Genomic DNA, 23,704 nt, shown 5'->3' with positions numbered 1-23,704 from the left:
CACCAGGGTTTGGGGGAACCCACTAAGGTGCCCAGACATCTTTGCTCACATGACCTACTCCCAAACCTCACTCAGTCTCTTTGCCCCCATACCTGATGTCCCACTACATCTTACTTTCCTTCCTGTAGGGTGGGGCTACCTAATATTAAGGAGCCCAGTCAATAGTGTCAAAAACTTTTTCCATTGCACTCCTGTACAGTCCCCTTTCTTACCTGTCCCTCCACAGACATTCATAGTCCCGATACACTTCTTGAGACCTTGTCTCTCTCCCCCATGGTGCCCAAGAGCCTCCCCTGCTGCTCAGCTGTATCCAAATATAGGGAATAACTGTTGCTTTGAGAATAAAAGTGTTATAAACTGTTCTGTGCAAGAATGGTAGTGAAAGTGCATGTAAACTTGGGATTTCTAGGGCCTGATTCTTTAGCTAGAAGGTCTCCAAATTACAAATATCAAAGTGCAATAGCTACAGCAACACTAATATGCTTGAATTATATAAAATTGTGACATCTACAGTCTTGTTACCATGTGATACATACTATTTAAAAAGAGGGTAATGTACATATTTGCTTTAAAAATAGAACCGACGCTCCTATCAACTTGGCATCAAAGCACCTTAGTATGTCTAATCTAGGATCTCAAACAATAAGAATTACTGCTTCACAGGAATAAAGTTCTAAATATATATGAAAAATAGTTTGGGATCATATTGTTACATTTCAGAATGCAGGGATCATCTAAAATTGATATAGCTTTCTTTCCCAGCACTTTATGAACATGAAAGTGTGAAAATGAAAGACTTGCCCAAATGTGATAGGTAGTTGGAGTATTTTGAGGCATGCATGTAATTGAAGTGAAAGGCATGTTACAGCCCTGGTTTTCAGCAGTGGCATGCTTTAAATTAGACATGGCATAATTTGGTGGCGTACCACAGTTGACAGAATAAAAGGCATGTCATATGCCTGCTTAATTATGTGTGTGCTACAAGATGATTCAACATTGCTTGCTCTCCTGTGGAAACAATTTTTTTCAATGTCAGTTAACAGAGCTAAGAGTCTAACACGTAATATGTAATGATTTGGGAAATTATGATCCAGGGTTGTGCAATAGCTTTCATACAATCATTTGGGCCCCTGGTTTATCAGCAGAATCATAAAAGTCCTTCAGATTATGTTATTCCAAATCAGAATGACTATCCTAATTTTAGAACAAAATGCCATGTGGATGGGGGTCTGTTGTGTGTTGGCAGACTGAATAAACCAACAGGAATTATCACTTTTAAGTGTCATCCCAGATAATGTGTTAGATGCTGGTTAAACTCTGATCATGTGTTTCTGAAATGCAGTCCCACCCACCATTCCTATGACCTTTCTTTAACCCAATTCACATATTAAGAATTATAAGTGTGTGTACATGGGCATGGGGGAGTGGGGCATTGGAGACCAAGGGATATTTGGACAATTTTTGAAGCTATCCTTGCATGCAGTGATCAATGCAATATCAGGAGATCAACCCAAATAATCCCATAGCAATAGATTCTTCACCCCACCCCATTGTAGGTTATACTACTTTTTGGTTTCTGTTTTATTTTCATCCCGTTCTGTGTACCTGTCCAGCCATTATCTGTATATTTTCCCTAAATATTTTGTCCTAAATCCTATAATATGATTTGGTAGAATTTGATCCATCTTCTGAATTTATATTTTCTGCATTTGTTATACACATTTTCATCTTTGCTCCTTGTTAGTCTTTATAAAACTTTTAGTTACAAATGTGAAAATTAAGATATGTTCTTTGACATGATTATCCTATTTTCAAGGGAACAGCATTTTGCAATTATCCACGATTAGGCAGCAGCAGGATTAAGCAGAATGTGGTAGTACTATAAACAGAATATAGGCAAAGAGGTTGTTTTCATTAAGAACGTTTCAGAATAAATAACTTTTAAAACATCTATAATAATCAAAATACATATTAAGTAGAAATCAAAATCCATATTCCCACAAGAGAACAAAAATGCTTATATGATTAATCAATAATTGTTGCATAATAAAATGAAGTAGGTAGAACATTTTCAATCAATATTAAAATGGTGCAATATTTCTTTCTAAATGCTACTTTGCTAATCCTGTGTGAATCATCTGGCATAATGCATTTAAAATGTTACATATTTACACACGCTAACCAGCAATGCCATCTGCAAATGTTGTCCTACAATGAAAAGCTGCACATATTCCAAGTGCCTCTTCCTTAAGTTAATTTACTAATAGCACAGTAATATGCTGATCCTGTGCAGTGTTAGATCAACACAATAATAACCATGACATGCATTTACAGCAGGTAATGCCTGAGGGTGCATTTTGTTTTCATGCATCATACAAACATTTGTTTTATCTACTTGCCAGCTTTTAAATATTGCAAAGCTGAGAACTGTATTTACAAAGTTTTGTTGTGGTTGTTTGTCAACAATTGGAAAGTCTACTGAGATGTGTACTCTTTTGCATCATGATTTATGTATTATTTATGAATTAGCTGAATAGTGATAGATTATTTATGCTCTGACATTTATGGCATTTGTTCTAAAAGCCTCAACCAAACTTCATAAGAAATAAATAGAAGAAATCAGCACACTTATCACACAACCCTATTATTAAAAATGGATGCCAAACATGTTCTATGGTATTAAGGATTTTAAACAGAAAAAATCTTACTGGGAATTGTGAGGCAGTAGGAAAGTGCTGCTCTTGGGCATGAGTCCAACACAGTTAAAAATGGCAGGGGGCTCAGGTTTTAACCTGTATTTTTCCATTTGGTGGATCTCAACTACTGATGTTTAATTATACTTGTAGTACAAACTTCAGTAGCACAAGTTAAATATTTTGAACCCACTTCTATTTGAACAGCTTTGCTGCTAAGCTGCAATACTCTGAGGCTATTTAAGGTTCCTCAGGGGGTTTAAAGTTTTGTATGTAAACAAACGTGAACAATAGAAGTTCCTTTTAGCAAAACAATTATTCCTTTTGGGACTTGGGGGGGGGGCTATACTGTGGATAAACATTTGCTTTTTATGCAACTTTTACAGGTTTTTGAACTTTAAATGCATTTTACTGTTAAAGGGTGACACGAAGACCCCCAATCGTGCAACAGCTTACACACAAGCTTACCTCTATGAGTAGTCCAACCGAATTTTAAATGGGCAAGGGCTAAACTTAATTCTTAGGGAAGGGCAGACGGAGGAGGAAGTGATAAAGAAAGAGAAAGGGTAAACAATCAAAGCAGAGACAGAAAGAAATAAAATTAATATTTCAGGGATCAGCAAACTTCTATGTCCCATGTTTTGGGAGTGTCCTACATTGCCCTGTTGGCAGAATGGGATATATAGATTTGCTTTAAGTAGGCACACGTGTCCTAGCAACAAATGGGATAATAAAGGCCCCAGTCCTTCAACTATCCCCGTCCACTATCCATCTCCAGCAAAGGGAGTGGAAAAAATGAATGCTCTCAAGAGAGAAGGATTCCCTCAAATTAAAAAAGATATATAACTGGCCACATGAGAGCGAGAGAGAGAGAGCACAATCCTACATATTTTTTTCCATTCATTGAGATGTGGAAATAATATTTTTGTATTTTCATTACAATAGTACAGTAGGTTTCCTTTAGTGAGTAGCTTTTTCAAAAATACATTTTGTATTTTTACAGATAGAAACATAGAATAATGTCCACTTGGGAAAAAAAACAAGTATATGGAGGAAAAAAAAGCAGCAAGGTAACAAAAGGTGAGAAATAGCTAAACAAGAATGTAAAGAGATTAAAAATACAGGTGAAAGTGATTCCTTCTCAAAACCACCTTTATTTTAATTATGTTGACAATGCCCATTGAAGAGAACATGGGTATGTTAGAAACAATGAAACTTCTTTATAAAAAAAATACAAAAAAAACACAACACACCACCACCACACCATAATTAGGAAAAAAAAGTTTTTTTGACCGGATTTGACTGCATCCTCTTACACCCAGGCATAAAGGTCCAATTTTTATCTCCCCTAAATAAATCAGCCCAGATTCTCTGAAGCAAGACTTTCCTAGGAGGAGGATCTGGCAGCCCTAATAAAACAGGTAACCAACTGACCTTAAATCCGAGGAGACTCCTGTAGGTACCATCCTAGCTAGAAAGAAGCAGCTGACTAAGGCTTTTCCACTCCATGCATTTCTTTGGCAAGTGTTAGATAATGAGTGAGATGCTGCTGACAGGAAGTTCTTAGCACCTAACAGCTCCCCTTGTGACATCACACCTAGATTTTTCAAATGTGTTCACACCCTCATCTGATGTGCTCCTTTGAAAGGAGCCTGATTGTAGGTACTGATTTGCTTTGAAAATTCTGACCTACATGTCTTTCAGAGCAGCAAAGGGTCTTGTGGCACCTTATAGACTAACAGACGTTTGGGAACATGAGCTTTCGTGGGTGAATACCCACTTTGTCGGATGCATGTAGTGGAAATTTCCAGGGGCTAGAACCTGCTTCTTGCTTGCTTATATATACCTGCCCCAGGAAATTTCCACTACATGCATCCGACAAAGTGGGTATTCACCCACGAAAGCTCATGCTCCCAAACGTCTGTTAGTCTATAAGGTGCCACAAGACTCTTTGCTGCTTTTACAGATCCAGACTAACACGGCTACCCCTCTGATACATGTCTTTCAGAAGCAAACATAAAAAGCAAAGCCATTAAACACCAGCTTCAGTCCACTTCAAGTCATTGGGACTTAAGTGAGATGCCCAAGTGTTTTGCTGAATAGGGATGATTGCTGAATCAGGGTCCCAGTGACAATGTTACAAATGGGGTGGCTAGAACCATTGAAGGTAATCAAAGAGTTAAATCAGAAATCTTAGGTTTTATTAGGATGGGAAAAAAAATGTAGCTTTCAGGCTTCTGACAGTTTAATTGCAAATCTCTATCAGAAAAATATTAATACACTTCAGTAACCAAAAGTGAACAATGTTGTTTCACTTCTATATTATTCAAATAATAGCTATGTTAATGGATTTGGAAATAAAATAATTCTTTAGTAATAAGGAATCATGCTTAGCATTTATGTAGGACGTACTTCATGTTTAAAATGCTTTGCAGACACTAAGTAACCCTCACAGTCCCATCATGAGTTAAGTAAGCAAATAACTATCATCATCATCATCTATCTATCTTAGAGATGGGAAAATAGAGGTAAAACAGTTATGCAACAACAACTTGCACAAGGCTACAGAGGGAGGCGGTATCAGAGCCAGGATTATGGTGAAGTTCAGAAGTTCCTAGCTACCAGTCCTCTGCTCAAACCACACCTCTCTTGGATACAAGTTCCTTAACAAATACATACTGAATTAATTCAAGACTAATTTAAAAATTAGTCCAGTTAAAGTAAACTATAAACATTTGTTTATTAGCCTACAGGTCATATTTTATATCATATAAAATAACTATGTCTGCAAGTACACCGGGGTGGGCAAACTTTTTGGCCTGAGGGCCACATCTGGGAATGGAAATTGTATGGAGGGCCATGAATGCTCATAAAATTGAGGTTGGGATGCGGGAAGGGGGTGAGAGCTCCAGGGTGGGGCCAGAAATAAGGATTTCAAGGTGTGGGAGGGGGCTCTAGCATGGGGCTCCGGATGAGGAGTTTGGGGTGCAGGAGGGTGCTCCAGGCTGGAATTGAGCAGTTTGGAGGGCAGGAGGGGGATCAGGGCTGGGGCAGAGGCTATGGGGTGCGGAGAGAGGCTATGGGGTGCAGGCTCTAGGCGGTGCTTACCTCAGGCAGCTCCCGGAAGCAGCGGCATGTCCCTTCTCCAGTTCCTACATGGAGCCACTGCCAGGTGGCTCTACACTCTGCCCTGTCTGCAGGCACCTCCCCTGCAGTTCCCATTGGCTATGGTTCCCGATCAATAGGAGCTGCGAGGGTGGCTCTTGGGTCAGCGGCAGTGTGCAGAGCAGAGCCCCCTGGCTGCCCCTAGGTGTAGGAGCCAAGGGGCCCCATGCAGCGCCCCGCCACCCTACTCCCCAGTTGGAGCACCAGAGCGGGGCAAACCCCAGACCCCGCTCCCCAGAGGGAGCTTGAGGGCAGGACTAGAATGGCTGGCAGGCCAGATCCAGCCCACGGATGGTAGTTTTCCCACTCCTGAAGTACACAGATCTTATCCAGGGACAGAAGACTTTCATTTCCCACTAAAATATCATAATTGGAAAAACTGTTATCTCTGTGTTAGTATTATAACATCTAAAGAACTCTTATTCCTTAAAGCCCAGGCTCACAAGCGTCTAAGCAATCAGATTGGGATTGTTCAGCAGCTCACAGGAAGCATTTAGCACCTGGGATTGGGATAGGGATAGGTCTTAAGCTGCAAAGGGCTGAAACATTTTGGTGGATTCTCCATGCTCTCCCTCTCCTTTATGGCAGAAGAGCTCTCTCAAGAACCATGTTCTCCTCAGTTCTTGACCTGTAGCTACCTTCATTTTCAATGTGTGGAAGAGAAAAAAAAATAAATTGCTATTACTTCTACAGGGTCAAGATTATCTCACATTGCCACATCCCCATGGGATTGAAGAGGCCTATAATGTAGACTGCAGCTATCTCCCAGATCACTCCTGCACCTAGCATGTCTCCTCCCAACTCAGAAAGCCCAAGTCCCCATGGTATACCTTCTCCACAGTAGAGCCACAGCAATTCCCTTATGAGTCAGATCCATTCCTTTTAACCAAAATCTGAATTTTATCCTAGTTTTGAATTTGACCCAATACTTTATATACTCTGCTCTGTAGAAGTAAGTCATTTATGTTAATAAATCACTGATATTAGTCATAAAACTAAAGTTGTATATAAAAAAAGATGTGAAATTATAAATCACTTGCTGATTCATCATTGATGAATTACTAGCTATAATCTAATTTCTTATCAATGTATTGAAAAATGCCATGGGAGGCCTTATTTCTCAACTTTCACATGCACTAAATACAAATGCAGACTTAGCCAAAAAACTCAATTATTTTCCTCTATGAATAATTAATTCTGAAAGAAAAATGTGAATCTGCATTCCTAAAATAATCTATATTTTTATCTCTAGGGTATGTCTACACTGCAGCTGGGAGAGAGCCTTTCCCCCTAAGCAGACAGGCTTACATTAGTGGGAATCACCCCAGTGTGCTAAAACTAGCGATGTGCATAATGTGGAACCTGTGGCGTCTCGGGCTAGCCACCCAAGTGTGGATCTTGGAGGTAAGGTGGGTCCAAGCTCAGGTGTCTAGCTGATGCCACAAATTCCACACTACTATTTTTAGCACCCTCACTCAAGCCCTGCTAACATGAGTCTCTACTCAGGGTGGGAGATTTGCTCCCACCTGTCGTATAAACAGAGTATCACTTTTGAGGCAGCTGTAGTTTTTAGAATACAAATACATTCAATCGTTCACCTTTTTAATCGATAAAAATATAATTTTAAAAAACTGTTTATATGCAAAATCTTTAAATACCACATGGTACAACAGAGAATCTAATGAGAAGAAAGCACTCTGCCATTGCAAAAGAAACCCCATTGTGTTTACTCAGACAAAACAGCCATTGTTGTCAATGAGAGTTTTATACGATTAAAAACTGAGTAAAGACTGTTGGATGTGGTTAGAAGTATCTTGCTACTTCACTGCAAGCTCCATTTAAAATGGTTATTAGGAACAAGAACGCCTCTTGCACAAGTTTCAGTATGTAGACTCCTAGAAAACATGCACTCCTCTTTCAGGGTATTTGAGATAACAGAGGGAGTTAAGGATCTCAATACAAAAACTAAAAGGAAAAAATGTCCCATATCTTCAGACAAGGATATCAACAAAATCTGAAGTTATTAAAATAGTCCATCTAGAACGTCGCTCACATAAATAAGGCTAGGATTTTCAAAGGAAACTAAAGGTGAGTTATTCCAATGGTGGGAAGGGGAGAAGGCATGTAGCTCCCTTAAGCACCTTTGAAATTCCTGGCCCCAATGATTACAACATTTAACCTTTAAATTATGAGTTTGATCAGATTCTGAAGTCAAAAGAAAGTAAGGACACTCAGCACCACACAGAAGGCAGGATTGAGCCCTATGCACGTATGAGGTCAAACAAGTAATTGCACTCAGAAGATAGGTAATTGTTCATGGAAAAGAGCTATTCTCTGAACAGCAGCATATTTTACATGCACAGTTGCATGTTTGCACCAATGTGTGCTGGTTTGCATGTACAATTTAGGCATCTGTTCTTTTAAAGTATGGCCCAAAAGACAAGTTTAATACCTAAAATAAACAATATTTTTTAACAGTTTAAGGTAATTCTGTAGGAATGTAGCTCAGATGTCTAGGTATCAGGGGCGGCTCCAGGCCCCAGCATGCCAAGTGTGTGCTTGGGGCGGCAAGGCGCTCTGCTGGCGGGAGGTCCGCCAAAGCTGTGGGACCAGCGGACCCTGCGCAGGCAAACCGCCGGAGGCAGCCTGCCTGCCATGCTTGGGGCGACAAAATCCCTAGAGCCACCCCTGCTAGGTATCTTATAGCATCTCTTTCTTAAAAAAATGCCAACCATTTCAGAATAAGTTATTGACGCAGAGGTACTCAAGTAACAGATCTGACCAGCTATGAACTCTGGATTTCTACATACTTAACCTCTATCACTATAGACTAAAATAGTCAAATCTATAGCTTAAAGTATTACATTATTACTTGTCTTTCTAGTTATATATTTATACTGTGTACAGGAACATGTGTAATTGCTACAACACTACTTGCAGATTTGCACTAATGATTGGGAGACCTATTGTGAATTATATAATTTAGCAGATTAGGTTTTGATCCAAAGCATTGAAAGCATGTACTTAACTTTAAGACCGGATACAAAACATGCTGTACACAATAGGAGTCTTTCCACAATAGGCTTTATATCAGGACCTTAGAAAGCAAGTGAACACACAAACATCAAGCATAATGTATCACAAAAGAGACTATTTACTTTGTAGTATAGTTTTAATTATTTAGGATAGTACATCATATTATGCTAGCAAATGTACTGTAGTATCTTTTGGAAAAAAAAACAATGAATTCTTAGCAATATATGAGACTTCCCTGCAGCACTCTGCTATAAAACTCCTTGCTAACAGAGTGGAGAAAAAACTCCTTTTTTTGTGAGAATTGAAAAGTGTGCAATATAGCAAAATGTGAGGCTCTCTTGTGTTTGGCATTTTTAAAGCTGTTGTGACAGGTCAATACACAGCAGGGATGCTCTGCTTTCTCGTCTCTGAAGTACTTGTTCCAGTTTACGTGGGGGAAGCAAGTATGAGGAACAGTGTGGTAATGTATGGTGTGGTGGCGCTGAAATAATTGCATTTGTATACGTACAATAGACATGGAAGAGCTGTCTGAGTTTAAGGAGGAAAAAAAAGATATCGATACAGACAGAATTTCTTCAATTTCTGATAAAAATTATAAAATATATAAAGAAATAAAATGTACTTGATCAATGCATTATATCAGTAGTTCTCAACCAGCAATGTGTGTGTATCCCTGGGGGGTACACAGAGGCCTTCCAGGGGATACATCAACTCATCTAGATATTTGCCTAGATATTTGCCACATAAAAAGCACTAGCAAAGTCAGTACAAACTTAAATTTAATACAGACAAAATGAGAAAATAAGCAATTTTTCAGTAATAGTGTACTGTGACACTTGTATTTTTATGCCTGATTTTGTAAGCAAGTTGTTTTTAAGTGAGGTGAAACATGGGGGTACACTAGACAACTCAGAATCCTGAAAGGGGTACAGTAGTCTGGAAAGGTTGAGAACCACTTCATTATATCACTTAACTACCCATCAGTTGTATACTCAGAACATTCTGAAACTATTAAATAAAATTTTAAAAAAGGATTGATTTAAATACTTAATGTAAATTAGGGTCTCTTACTTGGCAAGTATACTTATGGTGTAAGGTACTATTCAACAACACAGTAAGAGTATTATAATCTGGCCATATATTAGGAATTTGTTTTAAATTAAACAAATATTACAGATTAAAATTATCCATATCTGTGTAAAACAGATTATATATATATATATATATATGGATGAGTTGGTTTATGGATGCAAATCCTCCCTGCCCTCAGCCCAAATGTGTTACAAATCTACATGCTATCCCTAACTGTTTCATTTCGAGTTTGGATCTCCAAGTTAACTGAAATTTGTGTAAAAACTCATTACCTAGATAACTCCTCAAGTGTCATTTATCTCTAATCAGCCTCAAGCACAAACTATCCAGTTAAATTCAGCAGTAATTAATACTGCTCAAAAGCCATCTGTTTTAGACAGATGCATAAAAAAAGGTAAGGATTTGACAAAGAAGGTTAGCTCTTCACCACTCTATACCCTTTTTCAACATTAACAATCACATGATCAAAATACCTATGCTTATGGAGATAGCCTTTTTGGTAAATGGCAATACAATTTGTCCCAATATTTAGGGATACAGTCTGATCTGGTAAGGTCTCATAGGAATCCTATCACCAGAATTCCTATCACCGGTTCGCCATTCCCAGCCAATGGGAGCTGCAGGAAGTGGCGGCCAGCACGTCCCTGCGGCCTGCACCACTTCCTGCAGCTCCCATTGGCCAGGAATGGCAAAATGCAGCCACTGGGAGCTTGTGGGGAGGGCCTGCATGCCTGCAGATGGTCAACGTAAACAAAATGTTTCATGGCCAGTCAGCAGATTAACCTGATGGGCCATGTGCCAAAGGTTGCCGACTCCTGAGTTATGCAATGTTCAGTTTATTCAGTTCAAGCAGAGGGTTGGTCTCTGTTTTCCTAACCTTAATTGCCAAATTTCCACAACCTTTCAGAACATCCTTTAGGAGAAAGAGTAGCATATAGCATCCTCCCAGATTCCCTGCACATAGAGCCCTCCAAAATATCTGACAAGCAAAGTAATCAAACCAGTAAATGTCAGAAGAACAGAGAGGTCTTTACAATTCTGTGTGATAAATTCCCATACAAGTTTGTTAATTTTTGAAGAGTGATCTTCAAGACTTCTTACAAAAAAGAAAAGAAAGATTGACAGACCCAGAGACACAAATAAGATATTCCAATAACTACTCACCAATTCAAACATTAGCTTCATTTTTCCCCCCACAGGAACCTGTAGAACCTCCCATCTTTCCACCATTTTAACATGTTCATTTCCCAACTGCTAACAGCACTCTTGAAATCAGTCTTAAAACCTCTCTTTTCAGCCATGGAAGTGTGAACATGTCCCTGTTTAGAGGCAATCAACCCAGCTCTGGGCATCAGCCAGAGTGGTTGCTCATGAGTTCTGTGAAGGAAACACTTTACTCTAGGGACTGAGCACTCAGACCTGTTGTCACATTCCAGGGTACAATCCAGATCAAAGAGGGGCCTGTGATAGCTGCAGCCCTGACCCCAACAGCCTATCAACAACATACCAGTCACACCCTGGCTTCCACAAGCCTTGGTTAGGACTTGCAGGGTGACCCCAACACCCTCCCAGTCCTGAATTTTCCCCAAAACATGTGTTCTGCACTGTGCAGCCCTCTCCTGGGCAGTTCAGGTATCAGCATTCAATGCCCTGCAAAGAGTCAATATTCAATAGTTTGTTACTTTAACTGATGTTACCAAACAGTTCAGTTTAAACACAGCACTGGATTAGTTTAGATGAAAAATTAAAAACACATTTATTAAAAAAAGGAAGATAAGATTTTCAGTGAATTCAAGTATAAGAGATCAAGTTAGAAATGAAGTGGAGTCTTCTGAGAATTACCCTTCAAAGTAAAGTTTATTCAAACAGTAGGAGACTCCATGCTTTTTCTCCTCACCTGCCTTTACTGAAAGGCCAATTTGCTGAGTCTCCTGCCATCTCCTCCTCCCCATGCTGTCTCGAGGATCCTGTTTATTAGTTATATGTAAACTGAGGTAAAACACAAATGTCTTTGTTTAGGATACAGCTGCTTAACTTTTTGCCTAGCCAGGGCTATGCAATTCTGAGCATGTGCTATCATCATCATATAGGTGGAGTCATAAAACTTTAAATACTGCATTGCTATATACATTTCGCCATGATATTAAATGGCCAGCAATTATTAGTTTACAAAATATGTGAGGTATTTGGACAAATATTACAATTACATGTAGGATATGACTACATGGGTGCTTTCAGTTATACCTGTCCAGCACTCCAAGCCCCTGCAGACTCTGTTATGGTCTATTGGGATTTTTCTTGTGCTTAATTTGCTGTGCGGGTCATGGGGAAGTTGAAGAAAGGACGTGTATTCAATTCTTTAACTTTTTTTTTTTTAAATAAAAAGGCTGTTTTGCACCCAAGGAAAAAGCAAAGAAGAACAAAGATATTTGTTATGTCCACCTATGGCTTTGCTGCATGCTTAAAATTACCAATGCAAGATTAGGCCCTAAAGGTTCATGTCTCTTGACAAAAGTGGTTACGTTCAAGAATGCTGGGAACTCTGGCTCACATTAGTTTATAGCAACTATAATATTAAGTGTGTATCATTTACAGTAAAAGTCTCAATATTGTTATAACATTATAAATCAAGTTCATTTATTAAGTCCATTATATTTAGTGGCTAGCAAAGTTATGAATTTAAGCTCCCAGGTTTTTCTTGTGAAGATGGTAGGTTTTGGGCTGTATAAGTAGGGGCATTGCCAGCAGATTGAGGGATTGATGAGGCTTCATCTGGAGTACTGTGTCCAGTTTTGGGCCCCACACTACAAGGAGCATGTGGACAAATTGGAAAGAGTCCAGTGGAGGGCAACAAAAATGATTAGGGGGCTGGAGCACATGACTTATGAGGAGAGGCTGAGGGAACTGGGATTGTTATTCTGCAGACGAGAAGAATGAGAGGGGATTTGATAGCCGCTTTCAACTACCTGAAAGGGGGTTCCAAAGAGGATGGATCTAGACTGTTCTCAGTGGTAGCTGATGACAGAACAAGGAGTAATGGTCTCAAGTTGCAGTAGGGGAGGTTTAGGTTGGATATTAGGAAAAAAAAACTTTTTCACTAGGAGGGTGGTGAAGCACTGGAATGGGTTACCTACGGAGGTAGTGGAAATCTCCTTCCTTAGAGATTTTTAAGGTCAGGCTTGACAAAGCCCTGGCTGAGATGATTTAATTGGGGATTGGTCCTGCTTTGAGCAGGGGGTTGAACTAAATGACCTCCTGAGGTCCCTTCCAACCCTGAGATTCTCTGAAATGCCAAGGGGCCATTTATTTATATAAAAAGTCAGTTGATCTACCATAGAAATCCTGGTTGTGCCCAAATCACTCTGATAGGCTTCTTCCCCCTCCATCCTCTTCAGAGTAGGTCATGGTGGAGCTGTGTTTTTTCACAGATTTTTTATGATAATCTAGTCTGATCCCCCGCATAGTACAGGCCATAGACTTTCACCCAGTAATTCCTGCATTGAGCCCATAACTTATGGCTGGGGTACAGCAAATCTTTTAGAAGACATCACTGCCAATGGGGCTCACTTCCAGTTTATATCTTATGTTCTTAAAAGCTCATGCTTCACCCAGCCACTTTCAGGGGTCAGAAAAGGATCTCCTTCCTCCAATGTATTCGGGGTGGGATGGTTGATCTCCTTCCTCTGAAGCATCAGGGATGGCCATGGCTGGAGATGAGACATTGTAAGGGGAGGGCCAGGGCTTGGAGATATCTCTCTCTCTCAGGTGCTTAACTAGCTGGCTCTCTCACATGCTCAGGGTCTAACTAATCACCATATGTAGGGCCAGAAAGTTTCCCACAGGTCAGACTGGCAGTCAACTCGGTGTGGGGGCGAGGGAAGGAGGGTGCAGATTGCTTTCCTCTGCAGGCTCAAGCCCTGGTGCACCTTGCTCCCTTCTATTCTCTACTTGTGGCACATAATAGCCTAGTCTCCTGTGCAATGTAAAAAACTTTGATCTAATTTTGATTGTTGGGTTTAGTGTGTGGGTGCTGGGTGGTGACATTCAGGAGGCCAAACTAGATGATCTCGTTGTCACTTCTGGCCTTAATTTCTACGGACTCAGGTAATAGAGAATCCACCACATCCTTTCATGTGTTGTTCCAATGGCTAATTATCCACACTGTTACAAATGTGTGCTTTAGAGTCATGGAGATAGGAAGGGATGAGAAGAGTTCACCCTTATTTGGATTTCAGCAGACACACAGTACCCCAGAATTTGGTGCAAAATTAATTTAATGAATATGGAAGATGCCAGTTTCACAGTATGTATTTCTACCACTTCTTTTCAGATTGTTTACTTGAAGTCAGGGCTCCAGATTTCAAGACAAGTGAACTACATCCAAAGCAATGGTATTCAGATGATGATCATCCCCTAAATGCTTAGAATATATCCTATGAAGTATAACAGCTGAGAGCAGCAACTATAAGACGACACAATGCAAACATGTGGGAAAGGGAAATCTCACTCTGGGAACATCTTTGCCTTGTTTATCAATGATGGCAGGGTTTCCCCAATGACCTCAGTTAATTCCAGGTGAATGCTGGAGGGCAGAGATAGCTTTTGGCTGGGGGTTCCCTAATCTTGGGGAGGTGGAACTACAAGGACAAGTCTCAGAATTTATTTTAGAACAATAAAACAAGCAGGCTTTTAGCCTTTTCTTATTAATAAAATTTTGAAAATTTAAATCTATCCTTAATGTTGAAATTCTGTCACAATTTTTTCCCCCAAAAGGTAACAGGAAAAAAAAATCTAAGGAATGAGATTAGAAAACTCTGTAATAACCAGAAGATTTGTTCACACTCAGTGTGAACACATTTAGCCAAGTAACCCCCCTTTTTTTGCTGGCAGTCAATGGAACAGCTCACCTGCATAAGGGCTATTCTTATGAGTAATGTTTGCCAAAAAAGGCTCCTAAAGATACCAGGTCCATGAAATCAATAGAGCAGTTGCATTCCACATACAAACAGGAAATTATCTCAAAGATTTCAAAACCACAGAAACAAACAGGGAAATCTTGGGGCTGTATTCAAAGTCTGGACCAAATTTAGTCACACTTTCAGTCAATGGAGCTAAACTTGCATAAAGAGTTGCACCCCGGTACACTACAGCTCAACTAGCCCTAACAACCAGTACATTTTCCACCACTCAGAGCTGTTAAAGAACCTCTGTATAATAGACCAAAATACTGTCCATTGCAACAGACATTAAGATATAAATGAATAAATGATGAAAGTATGTAAAAACAAAACTATTCATACTACAATTTTTGCATTGTTTTCAGTTTAATTGAATAGCCATCCAACTGCTTCTTAAGTTTATGTAATTGTCTTTTCACTTTAAGCATCAGTTGCATTTTTTTTCTGGAAACAATTTTCTGAAAATAGGAAAAACATTTTTATAGGAACATTTTTCCCTTGACATATACTACAACAGTTTCTGAAAGGATTTTATCCTGTTGACTGAGCATTAACATGATAAAAGGTATGGATTGAGAGCATAAAAATGATTGCTCTTTAGATAGATGCTGTTTTATAATAGTTAGCATCCTCTGTTGCAAGGAAAGGGATTATCAATTGTCACCAAGAATTCTCTAGATTTTAGAGATTAAAAAATTCAGAGCTTCCCTAGATTAGTATGAATGTGCTATTTTCTTTTGGCTAATCTCCATGAGGCTGCACTTGTTAGTTCTGTGCTTTGTTTCTGCATTTTTGTCATGAGGAAAAAACAAACAAACTAACTTTTGGACGTTTTCTGCTTATCTGCATACATGATCTCTTCTTACAAGAATAATTTTGGAACTATAAATATGGGAGCTCCATTTCTATCCTCAGTGTAATAACTCATTCATACAACAAGTATAAGAAGGTGCAAAATATATCACTTATGTCAAGACGAGGAAAACACATTGTAGGATAGTTATGAAATTAAAAAGTTTTCTTAACCAAACTTAAGCTAATAATATATTTACTTTATAGTTTGTGGCTAGTAAAAAAAGGCCCTAATCAACAAGTAAAGGAAGGCCACAAGAAACAGGAGTTATAAGACCAGAATGTAGTGGGAAGAATGTCTGGTTTAAAAACAAAACTAATAAAACAAAAGGTAAGTTCTCTCAATGGTAAGAGTGGCTGCAGTAACAAGACAAAGAAAAACTGTCTTGTAAAAAAGCATGAACCTTCCCACTTACCAGTGTTATCTTGAAATTAAGGCTGTGTCTACACAACAGATCTTACACCTGTACTGCTGCAGCTGTGCCACTGTAAGGTCTCCAGTATAGTCACTCTATGCCGATGGGAAGATGCACGGCAGTAGCTTTCCCACAGAGATAGCACTGTCCACACCGGTGCTTTTGTCAGTGAAATTTATGTTGGTCGGGGTTTGTTTTTTCACACCCAACCAACAAAAGTACTAGTCTAGACAATGCTTACGGCCTGTGAAAACAAGAGCAATGGAAGAAAAAATAAATAAATAAAAGGAACTGGGGAGAAGGAAATAAGAAGGGAAAGTCTTGGAGAGAGAAAAGTAACAATGAAACTGGATTTTAGCTGAATCTAGCAATTGATAAACCTGTTTGCTGAAGTATATAAAGACAGCTATGAATTTGACAATTTTTATCAATCCAATCATGCTGGGGCACATCCCTTGGCCCGCACTGCTTCCCGCAGCCCCCATTGGCCTGGATGGGGACCGCAGCCAGTGGGAGATGTGATCGGCCGAACCTGCGGACGCTGCAGGTAAACAAACCGGCCCGGCCCCCCAGCTGATTTCCCTGACAGGCCGTGGTGCCAAAGGTTGCCGATCCCTGGACTAACGTAACTCTAAAACTGAGATTGAGCTGGATTTTCAGAGAGTTGGAAAACAAGGAGCTGATTCAATTCCATTATATTTTTTCTTACTAACAATATGGGCTAGACTGACTGCATATCCATGCACAGAATATGGGGAAATGAAAACCCACTAAACCCCCCCCACAGAGTACCTGGACCTTGGTCTGGGTGCATAGGTATAAGCAGATGCTGCAACCCCACTCCTTGGCAAATCTCTCACCTCCTTTCCTACTAATACCACCACTTCGAAGGCCATCACACACCTCCTCCAGTTTGGTTTTATCAGTAACTCAAAAACCAATATAAATTTTTTGCCTAAGCATCTACCCTTTGACTAGGGTTTTCCTCTAGTTCCACAATTCCCCTACCCAAAAGGAGAATGCCCATCCTTTTTATATCCTTCTCCACTTGCTTAGCAGATGGATGGTGAGGGACTAATAGGCGCCAGAGATTTGGCTCTTCCCTCTGCCTCAAAATGCACTAACCAATCTGCTATTCATAAGGGCCAGTAGATGATCTGTTGGATCAAGGGGGGAAAAATTGTGCCTCTCTGAGGCATAATTCCTCACAGAGGTGCTTGTGAAAGACTTTACCTCTACTCTGAATTCTAAGCTAGCCTCATATCAGGATCTTCATGCTCTGTTACAGATGGGGTAGGGATTCAGCTTGTTCATAGATATAAAAAGCCTGTAGAAACTCACATCAGTGTATTTTTGCCACTAAGTCCATTTCCCAAGCTTGAGTAACAATCAGCAGACAGCCAATCCTCAGAGAAAACCATTCTATTATTGTATTTACTTTATTGTGCCATTCACAAACTGTTGCTAGAAGCTACAAATTAGCCACGATAAATGAACCACAAAGAATTGAAGTGTCATGTAAACTAGTGCAATAATTTGAACATTACAAGGGGAAAAAAAAGGAAATCACTATGCTCTGCTCAGCAATAATGTTAAAGTTTAATAGCTGGAAATCTAGCAACCATTGAACTAAAAATTGCCTTTGCATGAATTTTCTTCATTAACTAGACTTAGAAAAATATTGTCATTAGAGTAATTATGGTTATGTATATTTTAATTAGATCTGAGCAGAACTAGTTCAGTAGTTTATGTACTTCCAGGCATCTACAAAGGTGGGTAATTTCCTGGCTGTGCCAATACCTACGTGCAAATCAGCATAGCAAGTTATGTCTCTCTCTCTCTCTGTATCTCTCATCATCCCCAAATTAATGTCTATCCTATATTTTATGTTCAGTTGTACCCTCCCTACTTATGGGAATATCACATGCCTTGCTCCAGCTTACTGAACTTGACACGATTCTGGCTGCAGCAGTCCTACTCCCCCCTTATTGCATGGCAGTTTTGGGGGAGCACTAGTGCCAGGATCTCTCTATGGCCGTTTGTGACCAGGGCATTTCTGGGTTCAGGACAAAATTATGGTGTGGACTCCAGTAGGGTGCAAAAATCCAGAGTGTTCCTTAAGGGCAGTCATCCCTCTCAGATGGGTGCAACCTTCAGTAGGAAAACCACACACAGTAATCCTGTACTGAGCCTACCTTCCCCCAGGGAGACTATGGCCACTAGCAGTCTCTGAGTGGGTGCTGATCCCCACCAGCCCTTATCTCCAGGAGCTGGAATAGGAGGACTTCTTTTCTTGCCAGCCCAGCAGCAACAGAGCTGGTGTTCCCCTTCAGCCACCCCCTACCATGCCTGACAGCACATGCAGGATTAGTAGGGGGCTGGTGGAGCCCATAGCTGCTTATTAACCCTTGTTAAGCCAGCATGACATTTTATACCCCATGACAGTGTTTGCAAGAGAAGTCATCCCTTGCTGTTGCTGTGACTCCTGTTGCTGAGCACCTAGCTTCCAAACCAGCTGCTGCTGTTTGCCCACCATCTGTTGCAGAAGCTGCTGCTGGTTTTTTATCATCAATTTTAGCATCTGCTCCAGCTCTCAGCCTAGGTATGTTTGAAGATCCATGCCGCTCAGGCCTCTCTCTTCTACAGGGGCTAGTTTGCTGCCCACATTTTTTGCCTGATTTGACCAGGACACTTCTGGGCTTGGGACAAATCAGTGTGGACTCCAGTGGGGAGCAAAAATCCAGTGTTTTGTTTTTTTGAGAGTGGTCGCTCCCCTCAGAAGAGGGCCACATGCAGAAATCTTACCCAGACCAAAAGGTCAGTCAGTCTCTGGTAGAAAAGCACACATAATAGTCCCATGCCAGACCTACCTTCCCTGAGGAAGGCTCTAGTCCATCCTGGTGCCTAGCAGGCTCTCTTTCAGAGAGCAAGAATAGGAAATCTGTTCCTCCTTCCAGCCAGGCAGGAACTGAGCTGGGCCTTCTCCTTGTAACTTCCCCCTCCAAACCTGAAAGTGCAGACAGGAATAGCGGGGCAGGCCTGATTGAGCCCTCAATAGCTTGTTAACCCTTGCTAGTTCACCCTATCACACTATGGCACCCCAATGCAATCCCTGAAAATGCACATGGGGGCTGGTGAGGGGAGACATGGACTTTGTGGAAAAGATGATACAGCTTGATAAAATATGATTTTTTGGGCATCTCCACAAATCTGGGGTTGATGTGTCAATCTCCTTCCCCTGCCCAGGGTCATCAACTCCTCCCCTAAGCATCCAAGCTCTGGCTCCTCCTAGATTCTTCAGGCCCATGTGAGACACTGCCATTCCAGCAGAAAACCCTGTCCCTTCCATGGAGATCCATGCCAAGCTGGCATGCATGCAGAGAGACATGCTGCAGAGAGAGAGAGAGAAAATCAAGCTAAGCTAAGCAACCAATTATAGCTTAAGTTCTGCCAGCATTACTCACACGGAGTGGCACTCTGTTCTCCTATAGTCCTAATGAAATCAGTAGTAGGTCTCGAAGACAGCTCCTACACAATAAGGCACCAAAATATGTCTCAATGTTTTTAACTGTAACCCTGAAAGTGTTTTCCAAATAGCAGATCATGGAAAATCATGTCAGCCATATTAGCAAAAATATATCCCTATAAGAATGCCCCAGAATTATCTCCAGACTGTTTTACTTGTAGTTGTTTTGTTCAGAAAAAAAAAAAAATTCATTAAGATCTATACTATATAATATAATATGATATATGTCACACAGTAGTTTTACAGAGAGAGAGAGATTGCCTTTTTTCTTTTCCCTTCTTTCTTCCTTTCAGTGAATCAAAGACAAAAAAAAGAAAAAAAGAGAATGAGTGATGTGAGTGAGAAGTGATGATGCAAGTGATGCAGATTTTCAAATATTTCACAAAAATATTATTACTTACCTGCCACTTTGGGGCTGCTTTTACCTTTACTGTTGTTTTTCTGTACATCTACAATTTTGTAGTCCTCCTCCTCCTCCTTTCCCCAGTAGTTCCTGTTCAGGGTAAGCAATAAGAACTAAAAGCACTAGCAATAAGCAAAAAATTGCAAATTGTAAGTATTTTAGTCATTGCAAGTATTTAAATTTATTTAAAAAATTTTTTAAAAAATTTAGATTTAAAATTTTAGAAAGAATTTAGAAGAGATTAAAGAGATATATTTTATTTCAGCCCCAGAGGGGAGGGAGGAGGGAGGAAGGGAGTGGACATGAGATGAACCATGGGTACTATGGATACTTACAGCACGGCCGGGGGGCAGGAGCATAAGGGGGGGGGGCAGCCTAGCCTTTAGGTTCTTACAGCCTTACCCATAAACAGCCACCCCATACAGGAGCATAAGAAGCAGCTGCTGGGAGCACTTTGTGCTCTGTGCTTGAGTAACTGAGAATCATCAGGCTCAGAATTTCTTCTTCCGAATCATCTCATAGTCATAGGAGACTGGAAGAGGTCTTCTAGTGCAGTCCCCTGCACTCAAGGCAGGAATAAGTATTATCTAGAGTTATCAGTGATCCTGTTAAGTTTTATATGTACAAAGATCAAAGAAACTTATTTTCTTATTTTAATATTTAACTATCCTCTCCAACTTGAAAAACTTTCATTTATTGAAACATATAATACTCTGGTCAATAACCTTCGTCTCTCAAACTATGATTTTCTTTTCTCCTATTCACAGGTGAAAAAAAGACTAACCATCCCAAACTTTTAGTTATTCATATTGGCCTCAGACAAACTTGTTTCAAGAATCACAGTTCAGCCAACTTATTACACAACACTTGAATGAAGAAAATAGATGATACAGAAATGTTTGACTTATCATATCCTTTTATCTCAAACCATTAGGTATTACTTCACAGGTATATGCACCAGTTCATGACCACAAAAGAAAAGCTATGATTAACAATACTTTTGTACTTTAATCTGGTACATTATATTTAAACGGACTTCTGAAATAATATGGTAATTAATGGTTTGCTAAAGGTGCTTTAGCCTAAGATATTAATCCTTCACCAAAAAAAAAAAGTTCATATTTTAGAAAAATTCTCTTAAAATGTAAAGCTGCCAATACATTATACCATCTCTGTTCTCTACCACTATTAATTCCAAGGTTATGGGGGAGGGACATGCTGTGGAAGGGGGAACACAATTAGTGCAAGTTTCTCTCATCAGACCAGATTTGATATTTAGATAAACTCTAGTCCAATTCAATGGATCATTCTGTATTCAGGGTGTGTGGGGGGGAATCTAACAAAATGGTAAGATACCCAGTTCAGAGCTCCCTCTCTCTCAGATCCTTGAAGTAAGAAAGGCCGTTCTGAAATGAATAAGGATGTCTCTCCAGAAAGCTCAAAGAAAAGAAAAGCACATAATGTAGCAATAAGAAGTTTCAGTGCCACACAAGCCTCAGAGATATCTGTGCATTTCAATAGGTTCATCTTGAAGGGAAAGCAAAATAAAATGCCTGATATAGATTTAAGGCAGAAAATAACTTTGGTTGATGGAAGAGAAACATTCTGAATATACTGGAGGTGTGTTAGATTTGCATTGTCTGAATATTACATACTTTGCTACCAAAAGAAACACCAATACTGACTGTACTGTTCACTATAAGATTTAATTTAGCTACTAATTTCACTATTTCAATTTTTGAAGATGGCATCACTTTGTATTCAGAACTTGGGAAAGAACTTTCCAAAAAACAATGGAGTAATATACAGAATTTGTAAAATTAAAAAGTTACATGAATAAGTTAACATTCTTACTTCTTAGGGTCAGATTCTGATCTCATTAACTCCAATGTGGATCTGGAGCAAATAAATGACCTCAGAGTAATCCCAGATGATTCACACTAATGTAACAGAAATCAGTGTCCTTTTGTTAATGGTTAATGCTTTGAGGGAATTTGAAAAAATTCCTTCAATATTGGCCTGCTAGAGTCCAACTTTAATGGACGTCAAATTCCTGTTGACTTCAATGGTAGCAAAGTTAGGTCTATGCTAGACAAATTTGAAAATCCAGCCCTCTTTTCCTATAAAGTTTGCTATTTGGACAATAAATTTTGCCTACATATCAGCTTTGTAATTTGCCACGTTAACACTGGCTTCTGCTGACAGAAGTGCACTTTGAGACTTTGAAGACAGCCAGTTAATGGGCTGAAATTAATCTGATTCAGTCTAAAGCTATTACAACCAAGCTATCAGATGGCTTTCTGTTCTGAATTGCCTAAGCACACTGAAACATTAGGGACTGAAGTCTCACTCCCTCTGTCCTCCAATGAGAAATGGCGTTGTTTCAAGTCATCAGTGCTGACTGCTGTGAACTCAGTGCTAAGACCTACCCTTCAAATATCATCCATGGATCAGCCTGGAGATGCTCACAGCATTTCGAACTAAGGAAATAGTGAAGCTACAATTTGAGTCTTCAAAGACATGTTAGTAGACCACAAAAGCAAAGTCTGAATGGGTTTGACTTGAGAACATTGTTAAGTCATCATGCAAAGAAAAAGGAATCCAGGCTGCCAGTTTAGAACAGGCTGTTGCCAGGCACGATCTTCACACCCTTTACTCAACTTCATGGTGTTTTCAGAGAAGGTGGCATAAGAACAGCCATACTGGGTCAGACCAAAGGTCCAGCCAGCCCAGTATCCTGTCTGCCTACAGTGGCCAATGCCAGGTGCCCCAGAGGGAGTGAACCTAACAGGTAATGATCAAGTGATCTCTCCTGCCATCCATCTCCACCCTCTGACAAACAGAGGCTAGGGACACCATTCCTTACCCATCCTAACTAATAGCCATTAATGGACAAATTCATGGAGGTTATCTAGTTCTCTTTTAAACCCTGTTATTGTCCTAGCCTTCACAACCGCCTCAGGCAAGGAGTTCCATAGGTTGACTGTGCGCTGTGTGAAGAAGAGCTTCCTTTTATTTGTTTTAAACGTGCCCAATTTCATTTGGTGACCCCTAGTTCTTATATTATGGGAATAAGTAAAGAACTTTTCCTTATTCACTTTCTCCACACCACTCATGAATTTTATATACCTCCATCATATCCCCCCCTTAGTTTCCTCTTTTCCAAGCTGAAAAGTCCTCGCCCCTAATCTCTCCTCATATGGGATCCGTTCCAAACTCCTAATCATTTTAGTTGCCCTTTTCTGTACTTTTTCTAATGCCAGTATATCTTTTTTGACATGAGACCACATTTGTACGCAGTATTCAGGATGTGGGAGTACCATGGATTTATACAAGGGCACTAAGATATTCTCCATCTTATTTTCTATCCCTTTTTTTAATGATTCCTAACATCCTGTTTGCTTTGACGGCCACTGCACACTGCATGGACATCTTCAGATAACTATCCATGATGACTCCAAGCTCTCTTTCCTGATTAGTTGTAGCTAAATTAGCCCCCATCGTATTGTATGTATAGTTGGGGTTATTTTTTCCCCCAATGTGCATTACTTTACATTTCTCCA

General features: G+C 39.9%; 1 protein-coding gene across 4 annotated transcripts in view; it reads right to left on the bottom strand.

Moving 5' to 3' along the window:
- The window catches only part of KCNH8 (potassium voltage-gated channel subfamily H member 8), a 337,777-nt gene that overhangs the window by 295,335 nt on the left and 18,738 nt on the right, over positions 1 to 23,704 (bottom strand). Inside the window, exon 1 of one of the 4 annotated variants that reach the window (XM_039525057.1) lies at positions 4,128 to 4,220. The exons of 2 other annotated variants lie outside the window; for them this stretch is intronic. The gene's annotated coding sequence lies outside the window, so the exon portion shown is untranslated. Of the gene's footprint in view, positions 1 to 4,127; positions 4,221 to 23,704 lie in introns of those variants that run through there. One more of the 4 variants, XM_039525056.1, reaches the window with a different exon arrangement.

Source organism: Mauremys reevesii, linkage group 2 (genome assembly GCF_016161935.1).
Source record: "Mauremys reevesii isolate NIE-2019 linkage group 2, ASM1616193v1, whole genome shotgun sequence".
Taxonomy (NCBI): Eukaryota; Metazoa; Chordata; order Testudines; family Geoemydidae; genus Mauremys; species Mauremys reevesii.
The sequence above is the reverse complement of the archived record's forward strand: the minus strand, read 5'-3'. Positions and strand labels throughout refer to the sequence as shown.